The sequence below is a fragment of the Carassius auratus genome, unplaced genomic scaffold (assembly GCF_003368295.1).
Source record: "Carassius auratus strain Wakin unplaced genomic scaffold, ASM336829v1 scaf_tig00027549, whole genome shotgun sequence".
NCBI classification, from domain to species: Eukaryota; Metazoa; Chordata; class Actinopteri; order Cypriniformes; family Cyprinidae; genus Carassius; species Carassius auratus.
The window spans coordinates 63,690-77,883 of record NW_020525601.1 but is presented as its reverse complement, the minus strand read 5'-3'; the positions used below and the strand labels follow the sequence as shown (position 1 = coordinate 77,883).

Here is a 14,194-nt window from a genome sequence, read left to right as displayed (position 1 = left end):
AGACCACCCCAGTGAGCGCCGGAGCTGCTCAGCATGGAACTACATCCATTGTGAGACTCCGAAAGGCTCTGAATCCTGGACATGACCTGAATACATATTCCTCTCACTGAGCTTCAAGGGTGACGGACCCCCATCTAGCACCATTACATCCCATCAGCAGCACTGCACGAACATTGCCCAACCCCTCTTATTAGCTCTTGCCTATCTGCCGAGAAATTGAAGGGATAGTTGTCACACATGATCCACAATAGAGCCAGCGGATGTAGCTAGAGCATAAAGTGATGCTCTAAGACAGAGTTTCAAACCCCAACTAGAAAATTAAACCTTTGGAGGTCAGGCTTTTGAAATTTGAAGCCTTTCCAAATATGGTCTTATATATGTAGAGCACAGGCTATAACTAGAAGCTGTGTGTTCCCCGGGAGATTGAGCTGCGATGCTTTAAGGCCACCTGTCAAGGACCTGATGAATTAATCCAGCCGTACTAAAACAACACAAGTTCGGCCTTCAAAGAACGCTTACCCTCGTACTCCACGTATTCTCTTCCTCCACTTCATAAGACACCGACGCTCTGGATTTTCACCTCATTTTCGTCCAGCAGTTTCGCCTGTGGGTCCTCCGTACTGGGGGTCTCCACCACTACGTCCTTGTCTTTCTTTCTCCATGAAGGTGGTCTCGCAGCACTCGTTTTTTGCAATCCTTGCCCTTGCCGCTCACGTCGTCCTTGTAAAGGATGAAGTTAGGCTTGTAAAAGGCCTCCACCGCCAAGTGAAAGCGAGGTGGCATCCAGTAGCTGGGCTTTAGCCTTGCCATTTCCTCCTGTGACTGCAACCCCGCCTCCGCCGCCCACCTCTCCACCAGTCACAAAGTAGTTTATAATGTTTCTCCTGATACTGGTTGCTGTGGAAATCGCCTCCATAGCCATAATCGGCCATCACCATGTGTTTTGCTGTTCTTATCCAAAAGAGGGTTCTGAAGCTCACTTAGGCTCTCCATTGTAAAAGAGCAGAGTGCCGGGACTTAGTGTTTAACCAGTCGGATGGAGAATGAAGAGAAGGAGCGATGACCTTGGCTGGACTGATGTGACAGGTGCTAATGTGTTCAATAGGCCGTGAGCTGTAGGAGGAGTAAGAGGAGAGAGAAGTGAGGGAAAGACATGGACTATTGAGCACATGCAGAGGAAAGTTTAATAAGACCAAACTGCCAGGATAGACAGGTGCTGGGCAATGGGAAGGCAGCCATGCAGTTAAACACATTCGATGTCTGTGGCCAAAGAATGGCTTAGGCTACAGTTGATCTGCAAAGACTCTTATTAGGGACTGTGACATAAATAATGCAGATTGAGGGGCTTTGCAAAAGAGTAGTTGAGTACATGTCAGTCTGGGGAGAGAGTGCTTTTCTTTCTGGTTTCCCGCTGTTTCATTCGCATTCAAAAAACCATCATGTCCCATTGCTCTCTGCTCAGCTAAAAAAATATAGTTATCAGACCAGTCAGATATCAATTAACTTAATTCTGCTGCCCCATGACACTCACTGATAATTCGCTGAATGGCATTCCTGAGAGTTCATATACCATGAAGGTAAAGTAGACAACTTTGTTACAAAGGCAAACCCCATCATGCACAATGACCCATCTTAAATACCTAACTGGAAATCCAGAATTGAATTGAAGGGGAAATATGTAGTTAGTCCTGGACATGCAGTTCTTTGTCTTAATGGAATGTCTGGTACACAGTGTAGATTTTATTTGTCATTTTATGATCTCTTTTCGCTTTTTATGTCGATTTCATATGATGGTCTTTTGTGTCTGACATTATTTATTTTGCAATAATAGACTGGTATGAAAAAAGTAATAATAGGACATCAATCTCGTGAATGACTGTACAGAAAACACAGAGGCAATAGTACACAATTTGAGTAGATTTCACTCTTATTGAAAGTACTAAATTATTTCAGACATCTCAGAAAAAAATCCATTATGCTTTTATTTGACTGTCAATAAAATGTTATAATTAATAATAATATATGTAATGTAATTAGTTATTAGAAATATGATAAAATCCACCAGTATGCTACCACAGTTTGCTATGAAAGAATTCTAAACTTATGTAGCACTGAGATTTTAGCAGAAATATGAAGGCAGTTGTTGTGCATTGAGTCCATTATCAATCATTTACATTTAAGCATATGCCAGATGCTTTTACCTAAAACAACTTACGATGCATTGAATATGTACAATTTACCATGCATTCCCCAGGAATCAAATCCATAGTACCATACTGTCTGAGCTACAGCAATGCACAAACTATGTTTTCTTTTTTTGTCATATTTTAGTGCATGTTTGTGTCATGACATGCAGCGTGTGAGCTGTGGTGCATTCTAGCTTCCTGTGACTATATTCAAGATGAGGCAGTGTTTCCACCATCTGCTCATGATTATGAAACACATTTGAGCTGAAATGGATTGAATGAATCAACACATTATCAGCAATAACAAATAATGAATCATCCAATTTTATAGAAAACTTTTTGCTCGCAGAAATCTACTAACTGTCTAAACTCTTTATATTTCAATAGATTTTATGTCACTAATAAACAGTAAACAGGCTTGATTTCTAGATGGACTGATTTAAAAAAAGTGAGCCCTTACCCTGGCAAGTGGTTTAAAATCAGCCAATCAGATTAGCTCTTTCCAGATTAAAAACCTGCTCTCCAGTTTTGTGTGCAGTGTACGTTCGAAGTCTGGGTGGGCTGTAGTTGTGCCGTCTGAGCCTCAGACTAATATGTATCAGTATCTTTAATATGTGACTGATGTAAAGTTAAATAGTGTTGCAGGTTTATGATGCTCTTTAACTAAGCACATCAATTGTACTGAGATCTAAATCCTTTCAAAACTCTCTTGTGATTGGAGGAAAAAGCATGTGGATGCAGTGGTTGGTGTGCCCTCTCATACCTTCTCCTCATTAATCTGTGATTTAAAATAGCAACACAATCAGATAGAAAGCTGATTATTTCAGAGCTTTTGATTTGATTGTGCCAATGCCTCTGTGGATTGTCAAATGTTGGATCGTGTATCAAGGAATGCTGACTTCATGCTTCACGGATTGTTTGAGCTCCCCCAATTCTCAATACACATTTCAACACAGTCAGCATCTACTGAGCACAGTCTCCCAGTGCAATAATACTACACCATCAGAGGCTAACTAATGAAAGAGTCTCTAGTCTCTAGAGATCAAATTATGAATTAGGGAATAGATTGATGATTAATTATTCTAGGAGCCTTCCCAGTTTGAATGTCAGTCTCTCTCTAACGCTCTCTCTTTCTCTCTTTCTCTCGCTGCATTGATTCCTGGACCGCTTCGACCTGCATCTTCAACAAAGTGGCTGCTGCAGATCCATTCCTCACATCCATTGGCTTCCTCTCCCATTCTAGTCATCATTTCTCATCCTGCCTTAATAAAGCAAGGTCTGTTCTGGTAAAAGACACTACTAGTATAGAATGAATAGTGTGTGCATGGGCTGTCTTGTTATGCAAGACTGAAGCAATTGCGTTGTATAATGTCAAAAAGAAATGAGATGGTTAAAAACGACAGCCACAGCTTTTACATATTCTAATAATCTAAAATCATTTAAATTAGTTTAAATTATGTTTTTATAATGTATGGTGTCTTTGCTTACTAAATTCAAATGCAATTAATTATTTTACTTTTTGCCATTAATCATTTGATGGCATTATTTAGTGTTGTTTTTCGTTATTAAAATCAGGCCATGCTAAATTTGCCCGAACTCTGCATGTATGCCAGTAGGAGCTGCATTAGCATGTCACAGCAGACCTAATTTCCATTTCTGCTACTCTATGTTTGTAGTCTGCACCGCCCTGGCAACTGAAACAGAAAAAAAATCCCCTAGGTTCTAACTGCCATTGGGATCTAGGAAATGTGAAATTTCACATGGCCTTAAAGCATTTCTTTTCAAAGGGAGACAGGCCTTAACCTATGAAACATGCTAGCATAAGCTGTTGTTTGTAGATGAGAGGCTGGTGTTTACAGCTATAGTTTTAGAATTGGTTGTACAGGATGCGTTCATTGGTGGAAAAATCATTGTGGAATTTTAATTTCAACATTTTTTTTTTTCATTACTACGCAATACACTTCCACACTCTCTTGTGAATGTGAAACAACATATTTCCTTCAGTTGAAAGCAACTGGTAATGAATGTCCATTTGTTTTAATTGAATTTAACACTAAATTAAATGTAATACACTTTGCAGAGAACCAGAATTCTGCGTTTTATTTTATGGTATTATTGAATACAGCTAGCATTTAAATTTGTGCATCTTTACATAATTTTACATGACAATATTATTGTAGTTGATGTTGTAGTTATTTCTAGTTTCAGTTGAACAAGCAAAAGTATGTAGGCAGCTATAATCTGTCAGAATTGCTCTGTTGAAACTTTTGAAAAATAGAATTGCCTATGATTCATTTTATCATTTAGACTGAAGCAATTCAGCTTAAGATAAAAAAAAGTGTCTTTCGAATGATAAATAAGTGTCTTTTAAATGATAAATAATAAGTGTCTTGTACTGAATTGAGTCAGAGAGTCCTTCAAATCATTTTAAAGACCCGGTAAGATTCACAATAAACCTGTGCATTTCATTTCTAATTTCTTTTTTAGCTTCATGAATGTGTTTTGTATGGAATCTTATTAAGAATTTGTAAAGATTAAATATTAAAGTCCTTCCCGGAAACATTCAAACTGAAAACATCATTTTAAAATGGTGATCATGGCAACCACTATTTAGCTATTCATTATGACTGTGGTGTGTGTGTGTGTGTGTGTGTGTGTGTGTGTGTGTGTGTGTGTGTGTGTGTGTGTGTGTGTGTGTGTGCAGCTATAGATTTGCATCTCTAGAAACACCTGTTAAGTGTGAAAATATCCTTTGTGAAGGTCAGGTGAGAATGAGAGTCTGAACAGCATCCGTACAGGAAGAAATAAACAGTTTGATAGAAAAAAAGGGCTGTTTATCCAACAAAAAGTAAAACTGAAATGACCATTGTTAAATAACCCTATTAGAATCCAGTCAGCCCACACAGTTTCACTGTCAAAATGTGACAGACCAATATAAAGAAACAGACCTTTTATCTATTAAAACCAGCAAATAATTAGTTAAAAAAAGACCATGCACAGATTTCTCAGCTCTTCTATTTTTATCTTGAATAGGGTTAAACTGGATTATAAAAGTCACTAATGAAAAGGGTCACAACACAGGAGGTTTTCTCAGTAATTTGTATGGATGTGCAAATATTTTCATTTTCATACAAGTAAGACTAATACATATGGGTGCAGTGACTCTTAATCTGTCCATTGCAGAGAAATAGTTTCAAAGCAACTTCAATTTGTGATTTATGATTAGGCATCCTAAACCAAGAAAGGTGCAACATGCTTTCATTCTTCATTGATTATAGCACCTTCCTCCTTGTGCTGAGGTGCAATCAAATCCCTTGACAGTGTCTTAGTCAATTAAGCCTTATGAGTCTCGGCCCTTCTGAATTCTAATAGGATAGAGGCTGAAAACACTTTAGCAGTGTTAATGTGTCGGGTAAAATGGATAATGGACACTTTTGCTACTCATGTATGCACTTTAATCTCCCCCTGCAAAAAGCTGGTACAAGAGAGGGGCGGAAGAATGAAGCAACGTGGACTTGTAATACTAAGAGGCTATTTGTACTCTAGTGTTAATTTAATTTGCATATTTGTAATTATCTGTTGATGTTGTTTCACTCATAGCCATACAACCTGGCTCATGACTCATGCACCTAGTGGATGAAGGGAAAATCAGAGCAGGAAGATGAGAGAACAATTGCTTTTTCAATTGCCTATCCTACTGACGAAAGTGAATAATTACAGAACATCTTTAGCAGTACCTTATACACCATTACCCTTTAACTAGCAGAGAATGAGAACTGAATGATCCATGATAAAAAAAAAAAAATAACTATAATGAGTAATACACAAACATGAATCTATCTAACTACACACATACTCAAAATCATCTAGCAAAGCATGCATATATGAATGTGTGTGTGTGTGTGGGCGGGCGTGTTTTTGTGACATATCAGGACACAACTCTGGGTATGGGTATGACACATTACAAGGAGAGGGTGACTTATGAGGACATAACCCCTGTCCCCATTTTTCAAAACACTTATAAACCATACAGAATGAATTTTTCTTTTTTTTTCTTTTTTTGAGAAAGTAAAAATGCACAAAGTTTCCTGTAAGGGTTAGGGTTAGGTGTAGGAACATAGAATATACAGTTTGTACAGTATAAAACCATTACGCCAATGGGATGTCCCCACTTTTCACAAAAACAAATGTGTGTGTGTGTGTGTTTGCATAATAAATCTGGATGTTCCTTGTGAACTGTACTGGACAATGTATTGTACTACACAGAGTAGGTAACAGTACTTTTGAACTGGCAGAAATATTGTGACAGAAATATTGTGCATAAAACGATAAATCGATTTAGTCATATCAATAATGCTTACAATAACGATAATTAGCCAACATAAAATAAGTAGAAGCACATGATGTATCTGTAAACAAATGTAAAGTGTACAACTTTTAATTCAAGAGTGCATAAAAAAGCATCAAAATCTACTTTATAAGTATTCAAGCTGTAATAGGCAACACTCTCGCCTAGGTTTGCTTCTAATTTAGACATTTGTAGGCTACAGTAGGCTATATCTCCTCATAGCAGTAGCCTAATTCATATGGGTATTTACGATATACTGAGAATATCTGTTAATTCCAGGAGACAGTTTTAATATAAGCGCCCATATTTATGACACTTTTTTTCAGCCTTATATTTGGAAATGTCCATGTCTTACCTCGCGACTCAGCAATCCAGTTGTCCGGCTCATTCGATTTGATTCAGTTACAATTTGACAGTCGACTGGCTTTCCAAAGAGATGTCAAACGGTTTGAATCCGAGCCTCGCATTGCAGAAGCCCGTGAGGCGCCGGTAAACTCGGTAAACAACAACAGCTACCTCTGATTTCTAAAGATGAACACGAGCGCCGAAACAATGAGCAACCTGCTAAACGTTAATGCTTGTAGCAGTTCTCGAGCAACAGATATCCGCCTTTACTAAATAGAGGCAATAGTCTGAAAAGCGAAAAGTGAAATCACTGACAGTAACACGGTAAAGCTTTAAAAGAGTCGTACTGTACACCAAACCTCATAGTAGTACGAGTCCGCGCGCATCTTTCAGTTGAGCTGTTCAGGACCGCGCGAACTTTCTTGTCAGAAGATTTAAAACCACAAAAAATCTCTCTCTTGCTCCTCTATTTTACTGTAGGAATTCATCAAGTCACATTAGTCAGGGTATTGCTGCGCAAAGCTGTAAATTCCCGTTCCATAAATTTCAGGAGGCTATGTTTCGTTCTGAGAGAACAAGGTGGAAATGCTGTCAGTGACGGGGTGAACGGACTTTCCGTTGTGCGTCCCTCCAAACAAGACGCGAAATATGTACCGTGTGTCCTGCGCGCGTCGGTGGGTTTCCGTTGACTCTCCTTTAGCCGATATAAAACACAATACTGCAGGTTTGCGTGGGTCGAAGATCTTGGGGTTATAAAGCGTATTGATTTCACATCTTGTGAGGGAAGCTCCGCTGGGAATGTTGACGATAAATATTAGAGCAATTTTTTTTCAGGAGTTAGATGTCCATGGAAAAGGCGTGTAGATGGACATACTGTAACCCTTTAGGAGGAAGGGACATGATTGAGTCATTCTATGAAAAGGGAGCCTTGTCACTCGTGAACATAGTGTGTAAAGTATTTTTTAATAGAGAATAATTTTTATACATAGATTAGATATGTAGATTAACATTTTGGATAAGATGACATTTTATTGATGATGACATATATTAGCTATATATATATATATATATATATATATATATATATATATATATATATATATATATATATATATATATATATATATATATATATTAAATAAATACATCTTTGTTTCATTAGCACAAGAATATATGACTAAATAAATAGTACAGCAGTTAACCATATTAAAGGCATATCTACCATACATACCAACAGTAACGATTTTAATATGGCTTGAGATTGCACAATGCTATTTATTAACATTCTTTATCTGATGCTGTGTTAATCCGTATAATGAAATTTCCTTTAAAATCAGCTTTTCAAAACAGATAAGGCGCCCATTTCTTGGAACAACCCCAATTATGTGTAAGATAAGACTGAAGACATAAAGATCATTGCTTTTGAAAGGTAATCTAACTTGAAACGATAGATTCAAAGAGATTTTGAAACATTGGCTATTTTTCTGTGGCTGTTTCAGCCATCTATATAATGTTCGTAAAGTAATAGAAAAATAGAAGAGGCTGTATTTCTATAAAAAGTATGAGTCAGATGGGGATACAGCAGGAGGGAAATGCTCCGGTGTATCTGTGTCTGAGTGCAGAAATGATGTGCCTCAAAATCCTCTTTCATGTGCTCTGTCGGATCACAATTTAAATTCCTGTAAAAGGGGGGAGGACGAAAAAAGGAGTGACATGAAGATACCCGACTGAACGGCTAGTTGATGTCAGCTCAGTAAATCATTTCTGCGGAGAATAAGAACATGGTCAAAATAGATCACAGAGGAATTGTAATTAAAAGTGCAAAGGAGGATGTGTCTGTGGCACAGTGTGTTATGAAACCTGACTGTTCTGATTCAGTGGTTAGAAGCCAGTAAGCCCTGGGTTAAAAGCATGGCATTTAATAGACCGCTGCCTTTTGTGGTGGCATGTGTCCATGCTTTGCTTTTCTCTTCACAAACAAGCTCAGAGCAAACAGCTGCTCTACATGCTTTAAACTGAAATCAATCACAACGTCTCCCACAGCACATTTGACTTTCACTGAGCGAGGCAGCGCCTCATTTCACTTTTCCCTTCTGCACTGTTCACGTTATCATTTCTTTGAGATTTCAGACCTTCTCCTGGCGTCCATTTTGCTTGGAAAGAGGAAGGCAGTTGTACCTGCGGGCTTAACTTAAGCTCCCGATGAGCTTGAGATTCAATTTATTTCAGCTAAAATTACTTCAGTCTTTTTGCCACAGAACATTAGAGCTGCAAATGAATATCCTTGGGGTACATTCTATGGGGTCCATCTGCAAACGGCTATCAGACAGAGAGATTCTTTAAGAAAAATGTGCAGCTATGGTCAGTTGTGTCTCAGCAAACACTATTGTGGAAACTTTAGAAGACGACACAATGAATCAGCATTGTAGAGGTCATTACAGATGGACAAACTTTTGAAGACCCGTCTAACTTAGGCCTGAACAAGACTGCTGTTGACATTCATATTGTATAACCTTCTGACAGGATGAAATGGTTAGCCTTGGGCTTAGAAACAAACTCAAGAGGGAATAGCAGAAAGTGGTTTGCAGTGACCTCATACTCACAAAATAAAATGTGGTACTGTGCATTGTGTCAATTTTGGGCAATAGAAAGTCATTTATTGCATCATGAAACACAAGAAGTACAATAGTAACAATGGAAAAACATATGTGAAGGGCAGTATAGTTGGCTGGGAATAAATTCTGCTTTGTTTGCTCAGTATCTCTGTGGCATGCAAAGAAAACAGACTGTGATATTATAATTGGAAAACGTCTTTTAAACAGAAAAATAAACTGTGCATTACAATCTCCATGTAGATACATTTACTTTAGCTCCTGTTTATATGTTCAGAAACTTCACAACATTCTTTCATATTCCCACAAACGTTTTGGTTTTTCTATTTTATTCCCTGAATGAAACATTTGAAAGATAATGCACAAAGACTTTCATCAAAAGAAACATACCAAGGAACCGAAAGTCAACAAACACCTTAGGTCTGAATCCCAGAATCCTTATTTGAAGCTGGCAAACACATGCATGTGCTAAAGGATAAAAAGACCTCATGGTTTAAGTGAGAGTGGTTTGAGGCTGTCACACCAGAGAGTGTTTTCCTGCATATCTCCAGTTCCCAGCTGTGACCAAACTGTTTTGGTCCACTGGTAGACTTGTGGTGCAGAAAAACATGCACTTTTGCCATTTGGCAAGTTGTTTTCATCACGTTTGAAGGGATAAATGAAACTTCTGTCATCATTTACTCATGTTGTTCCATGACTTTCTTTATTCTGTGAAACACAAAAGAAGAGACTTTGAAAAATGTCTGTTGTCTATACAGTTAAAGTCAAAGATGTCCCGTGCTGTTTTGGACCCAATTGACTTTCATTGTATGGAAAAAAACAACTATAACATTCTTCAAAATATCTTTTTTTCTTTGTTCCACAGAAGATACAGTCAGTTTGAAACAACAGGAGGGTGAATAAATGATAACAGACTAGTGATCTATCCATTACAGACCCAAAACTAACAAACTAATAATTTGATTAATTATTATTGTTTTATTTATTTTTTTTATCTGAGATTTCTCTTTAAACTGTGACAATTCATAAATTATGTGTTTCCCTTCTGATAAACCGCAACCTAGTCTGTACTCATACTGCTGTTTAGATTTTGATCCTGATCCTACTTGTATGAACATTTTTTAATTATTCACTTTTCATTCACATGCACTTGGGAGAATGTGCAGAATAAATTAATTATTTTACTTTGATTTTGTGTGAAATGAAGAGACTGTAAGCCTCTTAGAGATCCTGTGTGAAGTAATGTGACAGTTCACATCAGATTCCTGTGTGTTATTACCAACTCCTGTTCCTCATTTGCTCCCTAAAATCATCCATATTTACGACATGGCTAAAAATACATGTACATAGCATCTCTGCCACTTCCCCTGCCCCCTGCTCAGCAGAGGCTCCCGGCAGAAGAGGTGGTATGAGGTGGAATTTGACACGGGTCACCCTACAGGTGATCCCGCAGTGCTAGGTGCTTTCAGGCAAAGCGAGAATTTTTCTTCAAAACAGATGTGTTGGTGAGGCAGATGAAAGGTTGCTTTCTGTGGATGAGGTGATGGGCATTGCCGGCTCAAAGGCAAGTTTCTGCTGGATGCATTTGAGTGCCTACACATGGGAACGAGCCCTTTGCATCCACTGAAGACTTGCTCCTTTAACTAGGGTCCAAGGACCTCAGGTGCACTTAAATAATGGCTTTTTAAACCATAATCTTTCATTATTTCCAGTGAAATAAATACATGTACATACTGTTTTTGCAATAAAAGTTAAAGGCCTAGCATATTTTGAGGGACAGCTTGTGCTGGGAGATTTTCTTCATCAGCAGTTCCAACTCTTTTTTTTTCTTTTGTGCTGGTTGCTTGTGCCATGATGCTCTACCAACTGGCACAGAGTCATTCATACTGCAGGCTATTCATAACACAACAACTATTCTTTTTGCAGTTCCCCATTTCTGTATATACTGTTAATTATAGTAGCTTTCATGTGTTTAGTAATTCTCAGTTGTTTTTATCTTAAATGTTGTGCAATCTGCTTATGTCATTCTACTATACATTTATAAATTTCATAAATGTTTTTGTCTGCTTTTAAGCTTATCTGCCATATTAATAACCCCTCATTGCATTGGCTGGGCCAACATTTATGCTACAGTTAATTTCATATCTTAATTTCACATCACCTGACTTGAATCTTGATGATGATGGACTTTGCAATTTCTATTTTACGCATAACTTAATGAACCTGTTCTGATCAGAAACCACCTAATCATTGTACTTAAAGGCATAGTTTACCCAAAAATGAAAGTTCTGTCATTAATTACTCAGCCTCATGGCGTTCCAAACCCATTAGACCTCTGTTCATCTTTGGAGCACAAATTCAGATATTTTTGATGAAATCTAAGAGCTCCATATTCAAGGCCCAGGAAGGACATTGTTAACAAAGTGCACCAGACATCTGCGGGTCAACCTCAATTTTATGAAGCTACGAAAATACTTTTTGAGTCCAAAGAAAACAAAAATAAAAAATTAATTCAAACATTTCTTCTCTTCCATGTCAGTCTTCGACGCATGTTCATGGGAGTACCACGGCACATAAAGGTAAGTAATTAATAACAGAATTTCATTTTTGGGTGAACTATCCATTTAATAATCTAGGCACATCAAGGCATGTCTGTCATTAAAATTGATGAAAATTACCAAGAAAAATATAGGCTTTTTTATTAATATGTGCAGGAAAATTATTTTTCTTTATTAATAATCAAAAGGGTATTTTATTAATTATCCTGTCAGTCTAATAGCAAATTAAAGTGAAAGTTTCTAAAGAAAAGAAAAAAGTCGTTTTAAAGCTAATCAGTGTGCAATTAAGTTTTTCAATTGCAGGAATGACAATCTTTCTATCACGAAGACCTTGTTAAGACATTTCCATTGCTGTAAAATACAAATTAAAATATCAATCTAAAAACAGAATAAGTTAGACCTGAGCATATCTGGAAATGAGATAAAAACAATTATATGCTGTATAAATTGTTGCTTTTTATTAACTCATAAGCTCGATCTTAAATGAAAGAAACATGATTATTACAAAGTACATATTGCTGATAGGGAGTATTGTTATCAGTTATGTCTAAATTGCTTCTGTGTCTACAGTGACAAGAGAACAATTGGATCTGAGGTATATTTGGCTAGACAACATCCAGAAAAGCACAAGGAAAATGTAAAAGAGAAGAAACATGAATGAGCAGACCACTGTATTTGTCAAGTTACAGAGCAAGACGTAAGAAGGAAATGAATCATCCAGCTTTCCATGTCTATGAGCTTAAAGTCCACATTTTGATTGAACAAAAATGTGTATAATGCAAAGAGCGAATATGTAGAACAAAGTGTTTTATTATAACTATTTGTCTTTTAAATGTCTCTTTCAAAGTTAATGCTTTGACTGCCGCATTAACTCTAAGCACTTATGAAAGGAATTAGACTTGAATGCCAATTCACACCCACTGAGCTTTATCAAGCCAAAACACAAATTATGTCTCTTTGGTTTTATCAACCTATTTAAAAAGTGAGCTTTACAAAGATATTGAAAAGTCCATTATCATCTCTGCGTCGGTCTTTGTTTTGTGATGATCAGAGCCTCAATCCACAGAATCACAGCAAGATTACTAATAAAAAATATGTCAGCCATGTAATGAAAAAAATATTGTGGATGGGGATAATTTCAGTATTACAAATGAAGGTCAAATCAATATTTTATCTTTGACAGCTCTAGACGTACTCTAGGTGTCATGGGGTTTCACCTACTCAGACCTGCAGTCATGTTCAGCTTTATTTATTTCTGTCTGGCAAATCAAGTTTATCAATACGAAGTAAGAAATGTCTTTCCATCTTGAGTTGGAACGCAGAAAATCCAGACAAACTCAGTATTTTTTCTTATTTTTAATTCATCAGCAAGTTTTTACTTCTCTTTGAAAACCATTAACTATTTAAATGCAAGAGTAAAGACCTCAAGGCAACATATAATTTCATATTAATATATGATGTGATAAAGTATGCATGTTTTCTGCAGACCACAATGTGTTTTGTATGATGAATTATTGGTTTATTATTGCAATTAAAACATACATGCATATACCAGTTGCAATTGCTTCCGGTCGAGTGGATTCTCTGTTTTCTGTCGATGCTGGAACGTGTGTGAATTTTACACCTAATTGACCTAATAAGTAGGATAATAGTTTAGCTTCAAATAGAAGTTGATATATTTCCTCAGTGACCAGCACGGATCAGCTCTAAGCATGACGAAGCGGATATCATCCTCTTTTGGAAGGCTAGAATTGTCCAGGGCCCAATTTTAACCCCAGTCTATCCCCATCAACTCTCAACAAATAACGGTGTGGTGGGTGTACTGGTTTCCTTTGCATTGAAGCAATAACGAAAATTCGAAAACACCTGAAGACTCTGGACACTGGACAAAATATAACAGAACCCAATATAATCAGTGATGCTGTCTACACTGGATGCAGCTCTACAGAACACGACAAATCCTGACAGTCAATTGATGCCAAGTTTAATTTATGACAAAGGGTTATTACTGTCTGACATAAAGCACAAATTATTTGCAATGTTCGCTTTAACCCCTTTCACACTGAGATTCCCGATAAAACAAGGGTAATGTGTCCCTGCAATTGTTCCTGAATCTTTAGATTTTGGTTCATTCACACTGTCAGT

General features: G+C 37.2%; 1 long non-coding RNA gene and 1 pseudogene across 1 annotated transcript; one reads left to right on the top strand and one right to left on the bottom strand.

Moving 5' to 3' along the window:
• Positions 1 to 550: 550 nt before the first annotated feature.
• On the bottom strand, positions 551 to 993 carry LOC113079263 (synapse differentiation-inducing gene protein 1-like; annotated as a pseudogene).
• Positions 994 to 3,317: 2,324 nt separating this feature from the next.
• On the top strand, positions 3,318 to 13,472 carry LOC113079262 (uncharacterized). Its single transcript, XR_003281676.1, has 3 exons — positions 3,318 to 3,462; positions 12,031 to 12,070; positions 12,620 to 13,472. It is a non-coding gene; the product is annotated as an uncharacterized LOC113079262 (long non-coding RNA).
• Positions 13,473 to 14,194: the final 722 nt, after the last annotated feature.